We start from the raw sequence: 21,737 nt of genomic DNA, 5'->3' as shown, positions 1-21,737 counted from the left end.
CAAATGTATGAAGGCTCAGCCATTAAGTGATATACGCGGGGACAGTTATCGCATTTCCAAATTCTTAATCTAAACCAAACACGGCTGGGGTAATATAGATCTGTCATTTTCAAGATATCTGGTCAGCATAATTGTCCGCCCCCCACCTTAATCACCCTGCCCTTGGAGTAAGTGGGTTCCTCCTCTTTGTGCCAACATGTTACTTGTCTCTAGTGAGTGGACAATACAGAGACAGAAAGCACCACAGAAATGTTCCTTCCCGTCTGGGCATCCACCACCAATTTCCAAGCCTGGGGTTACACTTAAATGCAAAAGGTTTGAACACAGTATCACATCAAACAGGAGCAGCCCTATGTTAGTAACAGCATTTCTTGAGATTTGGGATGATCTGGCACCTTCTTGAAGTTATTATTCTTATATATTATTATTATCTTATCTTATATATTATTATTATATAGGGAACTGAAACACAAGGAGGTTACATGAGTGAGCCTGTCGTGGATCTCAGAGGCCAGGCCAGACCCTGTGTCCAAGCTGTGTGCTCCCAGTGCTGGGAACACTTCTTGCAGCCGTGACTGGGGTTTAGCCATGGTTGCAGAGACACTTGATCAACCACCCCTTGCCCCAGCCCGTCTGCTCTCCTACAGAGTATTTATGAATTTCACATGAAGCACTGTTTTACTTTTTTTAAAGCCTTTGTAAAGTTTACCAGGGTTACAATCACCATTTTTAGATCTATGTCAGTCCACAATATTAAAAATAATGCATTTTTATGAATTATTTTATTTGTCTAATTGTCTTTGCAGAGGAATTGGGAATGGTCAGCTTAGCTAGGTATCATCTGGGCACCCAAAGCCAGGAAAATAGAGCACAGGAGCAGCTTTCTGACCAGTTGTATTGACATGCTTCAGCTATAAAATAAGAGAAGTCATTCATAAGTTACTTTTCAGGTGTGCTTAACTCTGTATGAGAAGTCATAGTAACCACAACAAAGAAAGCTTTGGTTGAGGAGGTCCATAATGACTCCAAGTTATGCCTCCTCTACAAGAATTTTTGCAGGGTAAAGTTTCACTATTCTGACCTTATTTTCTTAGTGGAAATATCCTTAGATAAGTCTCCCAAGCAGCAATGAATGCATCTGGAGTTCCACCATCTGGTGTCAGAAACTGGAAACACATAGACATAGTGTGGCAAGTTTTACCTATTGTCATTGCAACAAAAGCAAAAAGTGTCAAGACTTCCTCTTCTATCTAATGACGTTACATTTGTGTACACTTATACAGGAATTGCCAGTTAAGTCTCATAAAACTGCTATAGTACACAGAGAGCAGCTGTAAAGTCTCATGCAGCCATTTAATACCAGATAACAGCTTTTCAGTTCCAAGGCATGAGCAATCATATATTCAAATCTCTTACACCATAGTGTTTCTGTGATTGATTCAAATGTACCCCCTATAATCTGATTAAGCTTTCAGTGGTACACTCCAGATATGAATTAGATCCAATACATACATTCAAACTAGAAGTTGTTTAAGTGTTATTTAAACAAGGATTTGTTATGTACAGCACTCTGATATGCATAATGATTTTTCTCTGACAAAGAAAGATGGCTTTTAAGTACTTCTGCAAGTTACCAATCCCTCTGTGTCAAATGCTGGCTATTAGGATATTGGCAGAAATTGGCTTGAAGACATCAGTTTACATCAGGATTGAATTTGACAGCCTTAACTGAAGTATGTCTGTTGTTTGGGGTAATAAAATATAATGATGGGATCCCAATACAATTCTTTATATGGTATATTATCATTATCACCTTCTGCAGGAATGGATCATAGGATCTGTGAGGATTATCTGCAGAGTGCTACAGGATACTATTGATCACCTTGCTGAGCCAATATTCACAATAAAGTCACTTGCAGGTAAGATAAAAGTTATCACACTACCACAAATGTCAGCAGGGGATGGATGATGCTTCTCGCCTCCCTCAGCTCAATTACAAGTCGTCACCTTCTCCAGCCATCCCAACACCTACACAAAATCAGAGGAAGAAGAGACAAGAGATGAGTTCTGGAACAGCAAAGACCACTGGCAGTGGGAAGGCAACACAACAAAATCTGAATGGGTGTCCCAGTGCTGCTGTCCCTCAGGAAAGGACACTGGCTGGGCAGTCTGCACAAGGGCCCTGAGCAGAGGAGCACCTGGGCTTCTCACTCAAACTGCACCAGCTGTCTGAAACCCCTTGTGTCACTGGTGGCTTGCCAAGCTGCAGGATCGCTCACTAACCTTGACATTAAATTGCATGAACACAGATCTAAATGGCAAAGAGGATTTAGGGTGACTGATCAAGACTCATTTTCAGCACACATCTGTGACGGAAATCAGCTGGACTGGAAGTGAACTCTGGTTGGGTGACCAACAAGAGGGTATTGATGAGTTGACCTCACTACTACTACTTCAGACAATTTATTAACTGGTAGTTTTGAGAAACTAACATTTCATTTTTCTCTGAAAGGGCAGTACTTAAGTCTCAGGACGATGGCATGCTGTTAAAAAAAGAGAACCACGTCATTTGTTATGTTCAGAATTCCTAAGCATGTTATCACACCATGATTCTTGGCACAGCGGCAGGATCTCAAATGGTTTGGAATTAGCAGTACTTCTATGTTTAAATAAAAATAATATTAATTCAATGTGGAAGGTTGCTTCCTCTCAGTGATGCAAGTCAGCATTTTTAAATGCTTAAAAAAGTCAGTCACAGTGCCCTAGTTAATTGAGTAATTCATAATAATTTGTTTTCTGCTGCGCACAACTTTGAAAAGAAGACTGGACTTCACTTCATATTTAAAGTGCTTCAGGCACTCTAAATAACCAGGAATAGAAAGCAATCTACAAATCCCTACAAATAATATACATTAACAGCTGATTTTCAAAAGAACTGATTTTTGAGAATAATTGACCAGTGAGCCACAACCCTCTCTTCCAAAAATAAAGAGACAGTTTAGACTGAAATTGTAAAGTATAAGGGAGCTGTTGACTAAAAAGACAAATTCCTGTCCTACCAAGACAAATTCCTGTTTCAAAACACTTGGTAGGGTATTAGCAAGTGGAAATGATCTCCACGTGACAAAGCCAGAATCCAACTACAACAGGACAGGCAAAATTATTCCTGTAGTCTTTCCAAAATATTTTGAAATCATGATCAACAGCAGAAAAGATCTCGTAGCTACTCTATGGGCAACAAAAGAGAAATGTCCTAACTTCTGATTACCTAATGTTACTCAGAACATTCTGTTACACTCCTGGTAGCAAGAGATAATAGCACAGAGACTGCATGCCATGACACTGTTTGTTTACAGTACTGCAGTTCAGAACAAGCCACACGAGCACAAAGGGAGTTATGTCTGCACTTGGCTCTGGCACTTGGTGATGTGCGAAAAAGAGGCACTACTGTACATAAGGCAGAGAGCTGCACGTTTAAACAGCAAGCAGCCACTTTCTGCTCTTGGAAAGACTGCAACTTCAGCAAAAGGAGAATAGATTCATGTGAATAAACCATACAGGTGAGGCTTTTTCAGAGACACATCTTTTCTTTTGTTTATTCTAACCCATGAGGCAAACAAAAGGGGTGCAGCACTAAGTTAGACAGGGCCTACCCAGGACTAGTTTGCCTCCAAGTCTAAGAAACAGACCCTCAGACTCATCAGTTCCCTGACTGGGGTCTCAGGATCTGTGCCCATTTTATCTTCCCAATACACTACATGCTAATCTACTAAAAAAAAGGAACTGGAGAAGATGAGGTGGACCTAATTGTGCCAAAAGATCTTTTGGTCTTCAGTATAGCACCTAAGCAAAGGCCCAGTTCTGGAAAAAAGTAAAAATGTGTTTTACACCAACCCACTTAAAATTTTCATTGAAAAATTGATGGAGAACAAGCTAAGTAAGTAGACAGTAGAATGGACTTAAAACTGACTGAAATTCTAGGCGCAAAGGGTTTCAATCAGTGGCACGAAGTCCAGATGAGTGCTTGTTAGTAGTGAACTAGCCCCAGGGTAAATGCTGTTTAGGATCTTCATTAATGGTCTTTTTTACTGTAGAAGTGATCAAACAGCAGAACAGCAGTTTGTAGAGAGGTTGTAGAGTCTAGAGATACTCAAAGCCCAACTAGACATGGACCACAGCAACAACACTAGTGAAATCCCAATTTGAGCAGAAAGGTTGTACCAGGTGACCCTCAGGGATACATTCCACCCTTAATGATCCTGTGATTCCATGACTCTGTGTTGATGGCAACAGATAAAATAATTGAGGGGGGTATAAGTGACATGCTTTACAATAAAGAAGGTAAATTATGAGCACCCTATGTTTGCATGGGCCATTGAGGAAAGTTGGATTATTTCCAAGCAGACACATGACCTGAACTCATGAATCCTAACAGATTGTCCAGAAGTCCCGCATATCCATTATGCTGGATTACCAACAGATGCATTAGAGGATCTCTGGCATCTGTGATCAGCTGTTTCCTGAGTGTTTGTGCTTAATGGACTTGGCCTAGAGGAATCCTGGTTTGCTCTTTAATGTATTTCTCCTATATTTTACTTGTTTCCATTTCCAGTCAAGCAATTCCTCTACAACTATGCTCAAAGGAAAACAAAACATAATTTGCCTGAGTTTTACACCAACTGTATCTGATACATGAAAATATTTGTCTCTAGCGGAAGGAAAAATGGACTTCTTACATGACTTTTTTATTATTTCTCCAGTCAAGTAATTCCACCCATTTGATGGCAAACTGAATACAAATCCAGTGCACCCTGGCAGCCAAAAGGATCAACCATGCCCTGGGTGGATGAAGCACAGCAGAACTGTCTGGTTGAGGGAGACAGCTATCCCAATCAGCACCGCCCTGGTTTGGCCCCACATGCAGTTTTGGGTACTTCACTGTAGGACAGACAGACTATTAGAGTGTGTCCAGAGGAAGGTGACAAAGATGGTGAAAAGCCAAAGTCAAGACTTACGAGAAGCAGCTGAGGTCACTTGATCTGCTAAGCTTAGGGAAGTGTAGGCTAAGGTTGGACTTCATGACAGTCTACACTTTCCTTGTGAGGTGCAGCAGGAGGGATGGTGCTGATCTCCTTTCTCTGGTGACCAGTGACAGGACATGAGAAAAGCAAATTAAGCTGTGTCAGAGGAAGTTCAGATTGAGTCTTAGACTGAAGTTCTTCTCTACAGAAGGTGGTCAGCCCTGGAACAGGCTGCCAGGACAACAACCAGGGTGCTAAGCCTGTGAGAGTTCGAACAGCATCTCCACAATAGTCTTAGTCACATGGTTTAATTTTATATGGCCCTGTGAGGAGCAGGGAGTTGGGTTTGATGATTCTTGTTGTTCCCTTTCAACTTGAGATATTCTATGATGCTTCTCAGGTTCAAACTTCTCACCTACAAATTCCTTCAACACAATGAGGTTTCACATCCTCATCTGAGATACTGTTGGCAGCTGTGAACTCACTAAAAATGTCTCATCAGCTTTTTTTCTTCACAGGAATTCCCTATATTCTTTTAAAGAAAAACTAATAGAGCCCATAAGAGCCTTCCATTTTCCCTTCCATTCAGATAACTAAGGCTTTTAACCTGTTTTTCTTTCTTCAGTCTGCCTCACCAACATACCCTGGGTAACAGATCCTATGCTAGTTCAAAAGCAAAGCCTTTTTTTCCCCATCTCAATCTCTTTGTATCCTTAGGAGTCTTAACAATAAATCTTGCCCTTCATGTTTTAAATATTTCACTGAACCACATTTGTGTGCTTAAAGATTTGGCAATTTTTGCCTTTTTGACATAGCAAGAACCAGAACACTTTCTCAGCAGCACTGAGTAAGAACTGATATTTGGACTCATAGGGATGAAAGACAAACTTATGTTTTCCACTGCATTATGCTTGAAAGTGTATTGTAACTAGGATAGCTCAGGATGTATGCACTGCAGTTCAAGGCCAAATATAGGAATTAATACACCTCTCTGGATTATTAAAAAAAACCACAAAACAATAGCATTGTAAAGGAAGCGAACAGAGATATCTGAACTTTCTCAATAGGTAGCAATTTTACTTGACATCTGAGATAACTCTACTGGTATCCAGGAATTCAGTCTGTCTTCTGTGTGTGAAATGTCATATTCCTAGTTATAGTTAATTATCTACTTGAGCCAGAGGAAACTTATGAATATCAATGCTTATGTAAAGTATTTTGAGCTCTGGGCAGCTGGAAATACAGAACACTAGCTTAAACTGTTGCTGACATATCTGTAACTTAAAAGGGGAATTTTCTTGATAAATTAATAGGGAAATACCAAGGATAAACTGGGAAGAAAGATGTATTACTGGATTATTGTAACCAGTTCTCATGTCTGCACTTAAGACACTAACACACTTCAAAAGACAAGGACCTAAAAATGTTATTTGAAGTCCAGGTAATTTTTTTTATACTCAAGACAATAGTCCTAGTTTATCTGAGAAATATGTCATGGATTACTCGGTTATACCTGATATTAACCTGTAAAAGGAATAAATTATAAACACTAGATTGCTCTCTAATGAAGTAGAAGAGATATTGAAGAATGAAGAAAAGGAGAAAAAAAAATATTTTATAAGGCTGAAATTAAGTGAAAACAGGAATTTACTAGAGTTTGAATAAAAAGTAAAATAACATCTCCATTACTTCCTCTTGCTTTTCAAGCAAAGGAAATTATTGGTTACAAGTGAACTATAAAACTACCATAACTCTGGCTAGGTGGGACTGCCAGATATCATCTGGTCAACTTCTACCCCAATCAATTAATTCTTTCTTGACTCTCAACTCTGTTTACCGTTTTTCCTAAAGACCAACAAAGACCTGAAAAGATTTTGCAACCTCCCCAGGCAATCTATCGCCATGCATGACTACCTTTGCCATCTTTTGGAAGGTTATTCTGCATTCCTTAAGTCTCTCTTGATATAATTCAATTACTTTACTCTTTTTATTATTTTTTTTTTCACATAAGAGTGATGAATGGGTTATTCCCTACCCCTTTTTTTCATGATCTTTTAGCCTGCCTGAAGGCTACTATGCTTCTCTTCCTCTCTGGATGAAAAAAAATCAAATTTTCACTATTTTTTCTGGATCAGTGGTCATTTCATAGCTAGCTGCCATTTAGCTTAAGTCTGAAATTGCACCCTATGTGAGACTTTATCAAAGCTAAACTGAAAGGATTACCTCAGGTAGTTCTCTTTCAGCTTTACACATCCTATTCTACTTGTCTTTTTGGATGGTATTGATGACTCATGATCAGCCATCTCCAGGTGATTTTCTGCAGAAGTGGAAAGACTAGGTGTTGAATATGATCCTCTTTCCTCTTACCATCTCCCACTCCTTTTTCATTATACATTTCTAAATACACAAATAAAACAAGAGGAAACAGGAAAACAAAGCTGTTAATTTTAACTAAAGACTTAAACTAGTGCAAGCAGAAAAACTGTAGTCCAAGGAACCGGTAAGAAAGTATATATATATATATATGTATATATATATATATATAAAATTCCAAAAGAAAATATAGGATTTTAAAAAATTCACTTATTAAATACATGCTGTCAGAAGCATTATTGCTCCAAGAAAAATCAGTGCATAGGATGTTTTGGCAAGCTGTTAATGCAGAAACATAAAAAAAGAATTTACTGTATAAAAGAATGTCATTACTACTCAGTACAGCAAACAGTTTAGAGCTTTACAGTACAAGGCTGAAAATTCAGAGATACAAAGTTTAGATGAGGCTTACTGGAGCCTTAGTACATATCCTGGGCAAAGTTAAAACCACTATGGCCCTTGCTTCCTACTTGCTCTTGGAAACCTTAGGAAAATGTTCCTGAGGTCAAAGGAGAGAGGTATCAGATTTAGCAGCAAATTTACCTAATCCTTAGTGCAAAGTTTAAAGTTTGAGTTTAATTTGGCTGTTAAGTGTCACAGCTGCTATCCTAAGCACTATTATAGATCTTCACTTTTAAATGTCTATTTTTGCAAGTTCCACAAACAAAGCAATATCTGAAAAATTAGATGGTGGCCACTTTCTTCAACCTTTTATCTACCCAAAAGTAAATCCAAAAAGCCCAGTTCGCTGGCTTACTCCACTTCCTCCCTCACTCAATGCTCTGTTACTTTGTTTCCCCAAAAAGCTAACACTGATTGCCCAGGTTCAGTTTCAGCTTAGCTGGGGCTGATAGCCCAAATATATCAAGGAAATCCAACTCTTCCGGAACAACCAAAACTACACAGCAAACTAGACTGACCTTGTGCTCTCTCTACACTTTTCAAGTAGGTGGCTCTAAACTTTGCAGTCCCTGACCTGAATTTCCTCAGCCTGTCTGCAGAGTCAGAAAATCTGGGCACCCCTTGGCTATGCAGAGCAATGCAGAAAACCTGCACCCCTCAGCTTGTGGCTCCACCCAAGGTCAGTATGACTGCCTGTTGACAGAAGAGGGAATGTGAACGAACTAGGCATTAAACAAAGGGATTTACAAAAGTTTGATAAGAAGGAACATGCTGAAGTCAGCCAGGAGTACAAAGTGCAGCTGGGAAGTGCATACACATGTAGGGCTGAATCATAAAATTGTTTTGGTTGGAAAAGAGCTTTAAGATCAGTAAATTCACCTGTTAGCCTAGCACTGCTAAGTCCACCACTACATGTCCCTAAGCACCAGATCTACACTCCTTTTAAATAAATAATTGAGTTTTAAAATACCTCATCAGGTCTCGTGACTTGACCACTGCCCTGGGCTGCTTGTTCAAACACCTGAATACCCTTTCAGTTATTTCCTAATATCCAATCTAAAGTTCCCTCAGCACATTTCTCTAGTTCTATTGCTTTTTATTTGGGAGGAGAGACCAACACCCACCTTGCTACAACCTCCTTTCAGGTAGTTGTGGAAGCTAAAATGAAGCCCTTCACCCACGGCAGATCCCCAGCCATGGGCTGTTCCTTCAGTTAGGCTGCAAACCTCATCAGCTGTTCCTGACATATGCAGAGAAATTTGTGGCCTCAAATAGCCCTGGCAGATAAGTGAATGTAACAATCTTGTTAAAAAATAAACATTTAATTAATATAAAATATTGATCTTATTTTTGTTTGTCAACAATCACTAATGTAGTCTCATACAAGAGACAAAGAGTCACTAGGATTTACATCTTAGTTGTGGCTTTTCTATTGCCTTGGTTTTCTGGGATGAATTATTTGCAGGCTACACATGTACTTGGTGCACATGTACACATGTACTCTAAACATATTTCTCTTCTGGCTCCGTTATCCAGAACTGTGGAAGAATGAGCCTTTATGCTAGAGAGCTCTCTGTTTAACACAGCTGAGAGAACCATACACATTAGGACTTTTAATAGTGTTTTTCCAAACTCTGTAATTGCTTATGAATAAACATTCCTTGTTGATTTCTGTCTTCCTTTTCTTCATGCTTTGAAATATTTCTGCTTTCTAAAATCTGAATTTGAAGAATGATACTAAAAGAAAAAAGCTACTAGATTAGGAAAAAATCCTTTAAGGTTCTCAGTTGAAGGAACTCAGCATTTTATTTTAGATTCAAGCATCTAATCAGGGGAGACCTCAAATCCAGTTCCTTATCCCAGTGAAGATTACACATACTATATAATTACTGGACTATAGTAGTCACGGACACAGAGACCCAGAAGTGCTTTACCATGCCACAGATTTTGCTCCTTATAAAGCAATGGCACCATATAGTAACTTTTGTGCTTTTCTTCTGTTCTATTTTAAAAGCAGTCCCCGTGTGCTTTTGGCTAATACTCAAATCAAGAAAAAAAAAGGAATACAGACCCAGAATACGCCCCCTTCAAGGAGATCACAGTGAAGCACTCAGGTAATTTAACTTGTACTCCTCCATCTGTCTCCTGTAAGACTGCCTGGGCTGGCATACATTTAAATTACAGGACTTATGCATAACATATATGTTTGTATCACATATCTGTTTCATGTTTCAAGTTCTTGCCATAGCTGTTGTTTATCTTCTCCTATGTCCTGCTTCTGATTTTCATGTATATTTTGCATGCACACTGCCTCTTCAGCTTGAAGTCTTAACTTCTCAGGAAAGGTGCCAGACAATGTGCTGCCCAGCTGATGCAAAACAAAGTCCAACTGTAAGAGCAACAGTATAAAAATAAAGTTTTCTTTACATGTGGGTAACTAGGGAACAGAGAATATCTGTAGCAGGATTTTTTCTAGGAGGTGGGGTGGTCAAAATTAACACAGGACTGGGGTGGAGAATTCCTCCAGAGTGTTTTCCCTGAGGTGCCAAGTGAGAACATGTATCTTGTGCAATTCACATTTTCAGCCAATTATTTCTCCGCTGATTTAGGCTTGTTTCCTCTTCTAAAAATATTAAATCAACAACCTTAAATCAGACTCAGGAATTCAAAGAGGCCTATTTTCAGGAGTTGGCAAAAGCACCACTGATGGCAGGATTCATACAGCTTCCAGCCTGCAGCCAGCAACTGACTGTACTAGGAATATAAATGAACTTAATGTATTTACATATATGCACTTATGTGATATAACATCCAAGTATTTCTCAGTTATTCTCTTGTGTTTGGTTATACAGGACATGACAAATGTTGAGTAATTGTAAAAGAGAATCAGATAAGCTTACTTAACACTTTAAATGAAATGGAGAGTGCTTCCTCTTCCTATTTCAGGTATCACAAGGTATCCCTGAAGACACCACCATATGCCAAATCAGATAATCCTGAATAACTTCCTTATGAAACACTTAAAACTTGGTGGTAAATTACATCATCAAAAAATTAAGGGAGTTGAAGTTTTCTTGATTTTCTGAGATATGTTTACCGATGTCTTTGTAAATTTAATTGCCTCTGTAGGAAACAGAGCTGCAAGTTTTCAATGCCTCCTACCTATTTACAAGTGAGAAAGGACCTAAAGCAGAGATCTGAGGTTTTTATTTTTATTTCCTTTAAGCCTAAGATAATTTTAGAAGTTTTCATTATAATGAACTAATTGATGCTGACAGTAACTGAGTGGGAAATGTTACAGAGAATGCTCCTGGGCACAGTAATTACTGTCTCTCCATAGAAAGCATGTTTTATACAGATACTATTTATAATCCATTGTTCTTCAACTAAATGCGAAGTTTAATGCAGAATTCATTTATACTTCATCCATTCTTCTAAGCCTTTCCTCTGAATTCTTTGTATATATTGAATAATTAATGTAATGAAGCTCTAATTTCCCTTGTCAGTGTTTAAGAATCTAGACTAGGGGATCAAGGTTTTCATTTTATTACTCTGAGTCTTTGAAAAGATCACTCACAAGTAGTTATTTCTGTAAGCAGTTCTCTTCTGGGCATAAAGAAAACTAAAGTCAGTTTTTTGGAATTAAAAGCTGAACATAATTTTTAAAAACAGAATACCAAATTCGGAACGAAAACAAGTAATCTGTGCAGATAAAGAAAAAAAAAGTTAGATTGAAAATAGCATTTCTTTTAAAAAAATAAAAACAAAAACATAAAAAACAAACAAAAAAATCCCCCTCACAACACATGTCAACAAATTTCAGTTCAACTAAAACTCCAGAACTCGGGTACATACTTCCTTGCCTTACTAAAAATAACAAACCAGAACAGTGGACAGAAGTTAAGATTCCCTGAGCAGTATGAATGACACAATAAATCACTGTCAGTTTCAAAACTCACAACAATGGCTACACAGATAAAAGTTATCATTTCAGCATATGGTCAGTGATATGAAAAAACATGTAGATAAACTAAGATTTATGCAATCGGCATAGTGATTTGTTTGCTTCTACAGCAGCACTAAGTCCTCAGACCACGTGTTGATGTGAGGATGTTTTGGTAATTTTATGACTTTTAACTTTTGAGCAATCAATGATTTGACCCTTTTATGAAATAATCTCACTTTGGTAGATGATTACTCAAGACATCTGAAAAAAGAAAGAAACTGTCTCCAGCAACTTGGGTTGCAATAGCAGTGTGAGAAGCTGAGAGTGCTTCCCACTGCAGTAAGTGCTTTTCACCAAACAAGCTCATAAATTTTGAATAAAAATCATAACACAAAGTCATATACCAAAGCAAGCTGTACTTTCTGTGCCAGGATTCTGCTGTTTCTGAGTCTTAGCCTACTATACAGAGCCTGGCAGAGTGATCAAATCAGATATACCCATCTGCCTGTGAAAGTCAGTTCAGAGAATACTGAAATAGAATGAGATTTTTTCCTTTGCTAGTCTTTTGGCAGAAGCAGTCCAATCCTTAAAAGAGGGATGAAAGAGTACCACCAGGACAAATAAGAAGAGTTTCACACCAGCAATGAACTAAATTCCTTTGACAATTTACATAGGCAAGCAATTTTCAACCACCAGGCTAACAGCACATCCTTATTCTTTTTTTCTGAAGTGTACCACAGACACTCTCATTTGACATGTTCCAACTGCCACAATGACTAGAGTAGCTGTCCATATCGGCAGGTACATGTCACACTTTTCAGAACTGTCTTTTAGAAGGAATTCATACTCTTGATGAATGGCTCCTATGCGTCTTTGAGCTGATAGATAGATAGGACTTGGCAGGTAGGGACCTATCAAATTCTCAAGATTCACACCTGCCGATAGTACATGAATAAGTACATACTTGAAGAAGCACAAGATGAATTCAGCTGTGAGAGAGCAAGAATGAGCTCCAAGAACACTCAGGACGCCTCAGAAAAATTAAGAGTAGAGGTATAAAACAGCCTGGCAAGAGGCTGGAATAAAACATGTGGAGAGAAATTAGATTAATAAATTATTCTCTCTGTATGTTTAGTTCAGGGGCTCCAGGGATGATGACTGCACATGAAGGGCAAGAGGGAAGACAAGTTATGGTAGGACAGAAATGTCGGTGAGAAGGCTGGGTGTAAAGTACCAAAATCGGCTCATCTCTTTCACCACAAGCCAGAAGAAAGTTTATTACAAAAATTATAAAATAACCAAGAAAGATTCAAAACAAAATTCACAAGGGTCTGCAGTCTGTGCCAACGAACAGCCCTTCTCCAGACATAAAGCCCATAGGGCTGCTTCTCTAGGTACATAAAAAAGTAGTTTGGGGGCCTTAACACAGAGCACTGAATCTACATGGTGTTTATGTCGCTACATTCAAAGGCAGAGCTCAGAAAAGAGACGATAATTTTGGGCCACATCAATCTTCTGCCTACCAAGAGTTCTACAAGCAGGGCTGTGTGCAGGGCTCTACAAGGGAGCTGTGTTAGCAGCTTCCAAAGACAAGCAGCCATCCCAACACAGCCATGAGGCCACCACACAGAAAAATTAATTTATGATTTTACCCTGTGCTTTATTTTTGAGAAAGGAAGAAATAAAGGAGCAGATCAATGCTGAAACAATCTGAAGATTTCTCTCAAGTGGATGAACATTTTGTTTTCTTGTCTGCCTAGCTCCTTCAGTTCCCGCCTCTTGCTCTGTCCTACTACTCTATTCTTCTTCTTTCTTCTAATTAGAAGAAAGAAGACTTTCTTCTGACCTTCTCCTATATTCTGCCTCATACACGAAAAAAGAGCACATATATAACGTTCTTCTCGTTTCCAGTGCTCACCAGTACTGTGCACCATCATACACATGTATAACATATGCACAGTTCCTAACATGGAAATGGCCAATGCCAGCTTATGCAGCAGTTAAATGGAGAGGTTGACTCAGTTCTTAGAATCTGTGTAGCAGTAAGCACTACGATCCCCTAGATTTTACAATATCCACACATATTTCCCTGGAGTGCTGAGAGCAGTAGCGTGTAAAGCAGCACCGTGTAGTTTGTATGAGACAGATGGCTGTGTGTTGTTTTCCCTTAGATCACCTCACTGAAAATGGGGGATTTCTAATGACAATCCCCTCGCATGATTTGGAAAAACCATCCTAATTTAGAGCTGGCAACTGCAGACCAGAATGCTTGACTACTATTGTTCCAGTAGCACAATCAAATTACCCACTTTGGGCTTTCACAATTAACCTGTTACATGCATATGCTGTTGCTTACTAAACAGTAACATTACCAGATGGGCAAGAAATTCAGCAGGGAACAGCAACAGGAACGATGTTCGGAATAGAATTCCCAATTGGAACCCTACTGAGAAATGCTTTATCATAATAAATATTTAATGTACAAATATAGTTTTACAAACTATTTATGGAAATCCATTCATTCCCATTCCAGTCCTAGAAGAGAAATGAGGGAAGGAAGATCTTTAAGAACTTTAATATCTAATTCCTGAACACTATGGTAATTACGTGGATGTTTAAGTAATCCCACAGGCCCTTAAAACATTAATTAATACTTAACACTTAAGGTACAAAGACAACTACTGCCAAAGGTAGCATCAGCCAGATACCTGCTTCTTTTCCAACTTATGGTAATGAATTAGGGCAACTTTTTAAGCATGTGCAATGAATCAGCCAGAACTGTAAAAGGTTGTTCTTTTCTTACACTTTAAGTTCTGTGGAGAGATTTGTCAGCTACATTAGTAAGTTAATTCCACATCACTGACATGCAACTGTGAAGCATACAGAACATCACAATAAACATAATTTCACTCCTGTGCACTGTGGTACTATAAGCAGCAAGAGGGATGAAGGAGAAAGCTTATTTATGTAGCAGCTTGAGGGAAAAAAGATGAATGACACAAAGTGGGCAGCCTAGCAGAATTTACTCTATATTTATAAAGAAAAAAGCAGAGTCACCCTGCAATTTTATTACAGACTTTGAATGTTTAATGAAGCACACATTTAACAGTTTCAGTGAAGAAAGCTAATTGTTCAGAGAATTCAGACCTTTATTATCCAAACAAGGGGAATCCTAAAATGGCATCACAGCACCATCAGCCATCAGCCCTGTTTACACATGGTCCTGCTAGCTGTGGGTGAAAAGTGAGCTGAATGTTGTATGTAGATCCTCCCCCATTGCACAAATCCTGCTGCCACAATCATTTTTGGTTTACAGCTGTTCTGACCCTTGAGTGACACCACCTCCTCAGAGGTGTATTTGCTACTTGTTTAGTCTGGACTTGAGATTTCATCCAGCCATCCTTGTGGCTTGCCCTTGCTATTCCCAAGTTACATCTGCCTAAAGCATTAAGGGGACACCCCAGACCAACAGACACAGAATCATGGAACAGACTGGGTTGGAAGAAACCTTAAAGGTCATCTAGTTCCAAGCCCATTCCATGGGCAGGGACACCTCCCATTAGACCACGTTGCTTAAAGGCACATCCAGCCTGGCAACTGGAGGGACGAGGCATCCACAACCTTCCTGGGTGGCCTGTGCCAGCACCTCACGAACCTCACATAGAGGAATTAACTCCTAATGTCTAACCTAAATCTACCCTCTTTCATTTCAAAGCCATTAGCCTTCTCTCTATCTATCCCATTGTAAAAAACCCCTCTCCGGCTTTCTTGTATCCCCTTCATGTGCTGGAAAGCCTCTATAAGGTTTCCTTGGAGCCTTCTCTTCTCCAGGCTGAAAAACTTCACACAAACTTGTGACACTGCAATTGCAGAAATGTGTCTTGTAGTAAAACGAAGCTTGTCAGACTATTGCTGTAATTTCAGACTCACAAAGACCCACCAAAAACAAATCCAAAAAGCCAACAATGTGTATGGTCACAAAAAATACCGCTAGTAACACAGGACTATTAATCCAAAATCTTCTGCATCTTCTAGGACTTGTTAGCAAAGCCACAGACAGAAAATAATGCATTGGAAGCCAATTAGATAAGAATGAGCGTAAATATTACATTATGTTTCACATTCATAGATTTTTAAGCAATTGCATCACTGTACTGAACTTTCAGTGAGGTTGAAATAATCTTTTATCCCATTGTTGGAAGAATTAACTGCTGTTCCCTTATTTAAAAGTGGCAGGTTTTTTTCAGTTATGAAAAAAAAAAGGTGGCATTTCTAGGCATTTGGAGACAAAGATTTCATGCTTACAGAACTAGTGATGGTACTCTAGACTAACACTTGCAATTATCGGGCTTTTGTTTTCTAGTCCAGATCTCTCCTGGTGTTTATTCTTTGCTGAGATCATGTATTTCTGGTATTTCAAAATCTCATTTTGAAATGAGCCTTCCACAGAGGTTCCAATTTTTATCTTTTGGTTTAATGTTGGCCATGTCTATTTTTAAGTGTACTATCTTTCCTCAAAAAATCCTGGTATTTCAATATTACATTAACACAAAACAGTTTCTTTCATTTAGATAGTCTTTTCCATTTAGGCCACCCTGCTTTGAAAGCTAATTACTTGCTAGTTGACAGCTTTAGAAACCAAACACTATTTGCAGAAAATAGCAAATTAATTTGCAATTCAACAGAGCTTAACAAAGACAGAAAAAGCCCTCTGTTGAAGCAAAGAATTGTTCATCTTCAGCACAAAAAACAGTCAAAGCTTTCGTATCTTGTATTTACTTTCTGCACAACTTTTTTACTGAAATACAGAGATCTGCCACCATCTATAGAGGCAGGACTTGTGGTTACAAAATAGCTTCAACATGAACTGCATGGTTTCTTTGCTACTGCTCCCTCTCCCAGTGGCTTAGGAGGAAAATTCAGCAGTGGCACCTCCTGCACCAGGGCACAGTGATCTCTGCTCTCTCTGGACTGCACTGTAGGACAGGTGCTGGCAGCTCTGGCCAGAATGTGGAGACAGCATTTGCATCAGGTGCCAGAGGAGGCACCAAGAGCATAATTTCTTCACATGAGCTTCTTCTCCCAGGAGAGTTTCCACAGCAAGTGGCCTATATCCAGTGTATAAGGATATGAGCCCCAGTAAAGTTTCTGCACAGTTTTCTGCATGTTGATAGGTGTGCTCCAATTTGATTGATTTCGGGTATTTTCCCACTGCAAACTCATGCTGGTGAATACAGCTCACACAATGTTCTAAAGTGTATTCTGTTAAGTTCACCATCTGCAAATAGTTTTATTAATGTAAATGCTATGCATGCGTATTCTATTAGTAGTAGTAGCAGGGGAGATATATATGTATAAAAGCAATTATAGACACAAAAGTTCATGTACTGAAATACTGGACCATTGCAGTCAAGTGCACAGATTTTTAGTTGGGATGCCAATTTATTTTTAATATAAGTTGGACTACCACAAATCATTTGAGGAAGATACTATGTATTTATAAGCTTTGGGATTCAATTATGATCTATAACTGTAGAGGTACTAAGTACTGCCCAGTGACACAGTGCTGGTGATCTAAAGCTGCAGTGATGTAAGCACTAGGTATTCCTACTTCAACATGTTACTGCACTGTCTGCCAAATAACAGCACAACACCAAAGTATGCACACAATTCAAGTGCCTCCTTAAATACCAGGTTCCAGGAAAGCAGATCTTGCTAAGACTGAATTGTAACATTTACAGATTAAATATGTTACTAAGAGAGATTTCGTAGTGGTTTCATGCTACCAGAAACCAATTATACAGTGTGTAATAAGCACAAGAAGATTACAAACCTTGGGTGATGTCTTTATTGTGGTTCAGTGTGATTATGAAATTGTTGTACACAGAGGGCTGTGGAGAGACCTTATAGCAGCCTTCCAGAACCTGAAGGGCACCTACAGGAAAGCTGCGGAGGGACATTTTACAAGGGTGTGTAGTGAGAGGACACGGGGAATAGTTTTAAGCTGAAAGAGGGAAGATTTAGGTAAGATAACAAAATTCTTTTCTCTGAGGATGGTGAGACACTGGCATCTTTGAAAAACATTAGAAGAATTTTAAATAAAGGGGAGAGCTGTGCACAGAATTAAGGAAAATATTAGGCTCAATTAGCTGGTTTCTAAAAATAACCCCCGTTTCTTCAGTGTGCTCAACAGCTGTTGACTGTGCAGCACCAGCAGTACAATTTAGAACCACCAGCCCTATGCACCTCCACTCCAGGTGCCTATCTCACACATTAAACCACAGCTGACCATTCAAAATAGATTTAGATGAAAAAATTATCTTCACTGTTAAATACTGTGCATTGTCAAGTGGGCTATCTGTACAGAAATCAGAGTACACTTCGGAGCTGCTGCAAATCAATGCTTTTTTTAAGGGGCTGTGGCATGGCAGCAGGAATGACTCACCTCTGCCTTCACCCTCCTGGACCCTCATTCCCCATTAGCATGCAGCATCCCCAAATGCATCAAAGCAGGCTTCCATGCAGAAAGGATAGGATCCAAGAACTACTGTTCAGCAAAAGCACTTGTTGAAAATATTCCTGGAATGGCAGGATGCAGTACTGCCTGGTCCTGCTTAGCATCAACTCAATCCCACTGTGCTTTCAGGAGGGGATCCTGTGAAGCAGTGGGGAACTGCAATGTGGAAGAGACAAAAATATTGTTTAACATGTTCAGAAAAGTGCTAATTCCCCTTCCAGTTTTGAATACTGTAAATCACACCAGCTGTCAAGCCACTCGCAGCAGTGCTGCCGTCTCATTAAGAGAAACTATTAACAAAGACTGAAACTGAGGAGGTTCATAAGAGGGCATGGGAGGAACAACAGACAAAAGAATATGCAGAACACCAAGTTTTGATAATGAAAAAAAAAACCTACAACCACAGGACTTTTACAGTCTATAAAATTTCTATGTTAAAAACTGTTTACCATACTACTGAATGTCCAAAAGAGTTGCAAAATATTCATGAAGTTGTATTATATCTGAACCACTTTTCTATGAAGGAGGAGATTTTTTTATCAATCACATTTCTCACTAAATATATTACAGTCAAATATGTTAGTGTGGAACAACAGCTGGGGAAGAAATGCTTAATAATGGTTATGATTTGTACAGAGCAATAGTAAAATAGAAGTGTGTGTTGTGTAATTTGTTCTGCTGGGTATATGACTCTATATGCCACGACAAGACTTCTATAATATACTGTTTAATTTTTATGTTTAATCTTTAATGGACCGGCTGCAGACTGAATTATTTTACTGCACTCCTTCTCCCTGAGAAAATTTACAACTGCAGCATCTCTCCATTGGTTGGATCAGTCACTTGTAAAGCACATATTGAGCTGTAAACTGAACCACTCTAATTCTGCGTCCACTACAGATCCAGGACTGATGAATTATTCCAACTAGCTGATAAACTTGCAACAAAATATTTTCAGTAAATTTATCCTGCCAAATAAATCTGAGACGTGTGGAGTGAATAAGTGAATAAAACAGCCCCTGAAGCAGTACAAACAACACATTCTCAAGGAAATACCTTAAAATCATAAACTATTTCACTAAAACCTGTTATTTAAACTTGAGTTTACTCTAACTAAAATATCCTGCTATATTTTACAGCTATTTTCCTGTTTTCCCATACCATGTTTTTCTCCCTTGTTGGTTTAATGCAAGACATATTGTGCCATACATACTAAAAGTCATACTGAAAAGTAATCAGAAATACAAAGCAAGCAACACCCAGCAATAAAGAGAGAAAAAGAATTATTTATTAACTATAAGTTCACTAAGAAACAACAATTTATTATTTTACATGCCTTCTTTTAGAGACTACAGTTTTTTTTGTCATTTGTAACAAATCTTAACTTCCACTAAGCATTTGTACAGTGTACAGTGCAAGCCATATAAAATCAAAACTACATCACTTTTGAAGTAAAAATACACAAACGGAAAACTATAAGAGGTATTCCTTCAAGAGTTGATAGCTTTGCAACAATTATGCTGTTTGGCACTAAGAATACAGCTACTGAAATATATGCAAAGGGAGACATGGAACAGAAAAATGTGAGATGAATGCCACTGCTGGATGATTTATAACTAATATTATCCATCCTTTGCTAACAGAAATCAAATCAAGCCTCTGACTTTGAAAAAATACTGGAAGTAAAAAGAATCAAAGCACAACTCCCTTTCCTTTTGAGGACAGCAGCAGAATTGGTTCAGGTTTGTACTGTGGGACAAAGGTTCATTGCATGATGTCTGTACAGTGCCATGCATATAAAAAGCACAAACAACCAAGAACAACATGAGGTAATGTCATCTCAGCCTTGCAATTAAACCTCATTTTCTGCATAGGTAAATACACAATACTTAATCTACAGAGAACTGATGATACAGAGAAACAGGCAAATTCTGTGTCTTTATTTCTGGACAGCTTTTGGTCAAAATGGATAGAAAATTAAATTTCTTTAATATCCATAAAACCACAAGTCCTGAGGCCATAATCACATGTAAAATCAATTCCACCAAATGCTTTACAAATAAAAGGCAGACAAAGGTGCCTTTGCAAACCTCATGCATTTAATTGAATAAAGAAAAAAAAATTCTCAGAAAACTGAGGCCATATAGATGCTTGGGGGTTGGTTTAATGTTGTTTTGATATTGTTTTCTTTAAACTAAATTGATTGCAGCAATCAATAAATAAATTTCAAGGAACTCCTCTAGTAAAGGCCAGTCCTAGCCAGCAGGTATTATATTAACTGCCATTATCAATTAGGACTCACCAGGAACAGACCTTATGTACAAAGCAAGAGTTCTGGGAATCCACTTGTGTGCTAAAAGAACCCCTGTGTTGCTCCAGTGCACTGTTAGCAAAGCTAAATGCTGCTTCATTAAGTGCAGTGCACAAATTTCTTTATGGAGGGCAACTCTAACAGTCCAAGAGAGTTCATCTTCACCATCTTGCATGGGATATACATCTTTGTAGCAATTTCAGAAATGAGACAAAACACTGTTCTTTTTTCTTTTTTCTTTTACTTAAAAAAGATAAGATATTATCAATAAAGATTTAAGAGTAAACCATACAAACACTCTTCACTGTTACTGAATGTTGTTAGCCTTCCCCATGCTTAAATGTTGCAAAGAAAGAAAGGAGGTTAAAACCTGCAAAGTATGTCACCTTCTGAAAACTATCTTGGATCCTCAGTTCTACTCAGACAGACACCAATCACTCCACAGTCAATGACTGAAATAGCCAAACACAGGAAAGAAAAAAGGACAAATACTTCTGATAAGTCATTTTTGTCTTTCTCAGTAACTTTTTCCCTTCCCTTCTCCATGTGCCTCTTCCAGTAGATACAAACATCAGAAACACATTTATTAAGTCAGCTGTACTTTCCAAAAGGTTGTCTTGTGGTATTTTGATAATTACAAAGGACCCAAGTTACACAGAGAAATATCACTGCATCACTGAATGCACATTCAAGTCAAGCCCACAAAGGGAGCCTATTAGCCACTGATGCTCCTCTATTTTGGGGTAATCTATACACGAAGGATTTGTCTCCAAGCACAGTATGAGCCATGCATGACAAGGCCGTGACACTGCTCACCATGAGAGGAGAAGGCTCTGGAATGCTGCTAGCATTTGCACTCAGACATGGAAAAAAAATGCAAATTAATATATCAGTGTCTTTAAGGAGGAAAACATCTTAGGTAGAAAACAATTTGAAAGGCAAAAATCCCTCCACTGCAATAAATTAAACATAATTGCCTCATTTTTTAACAGAGGCCATTTATCACCACCCCAAAGGTGCCTATAAACTGCAAAGGGCAAAACAGTTTTCCAGCTCAGTGTTCATATCTCTAGCAATGGTAAGTAGCATTCAGAGTTGGATGTTTTAACTGTTGCTTAAAGAAACAGCTGACAGAACAAAGGGCAAGATGATTTATTAGCTTTTAAA

General features: G+C 38.5%; 1 protein-coding gene across 5 annotated transcripts in view; it reads right to left on the bottom strand.

The window, feature by feature from the left end:
• GHR (growth hormone receptor) overlaps positions 1-21,737 on the bottom strand; it is a 116,936-nt gene that overhangs the window by 79,452 nt on the left and 15,747 nt on the right. For 2 of the 5 annotated variants that reach the window (XM_030467113.1, XM_030467111.1), the window contains exon 2: positions 1,944-2,028. The exons of 2 other annotated variants lie outside the window; for them this stretch is intronic. The gene's annotated coding sequence lies outside the window, so the exon portion shown is untranslated. Of the gene's footprint in view, positions 1-1,943; positions 2,029-7,244; positions 7,339-21,737 lie in introns of all 5 variants that reach the window. One more of the 5 variants, XM_030467112.1, reaches the window with a different exon arrangement.

The sequence above is a fragment of the Calypte anna genome, chromosome Z (genome assembly GCF_003957555.1).
Source record: "Calypte anna isolate BGI_N300 chromosome Z, bCalAnn1_v1.p, whole genome shotgun sequence".
NCBI lineage: Eukaryota > Metazoa > Chordata > Aves > Apodiformes > Trochilidae > Calypte > Calypte anna.
This window is presented reverse-complemented; position numbering and strand designations above follow the sequence as displayed.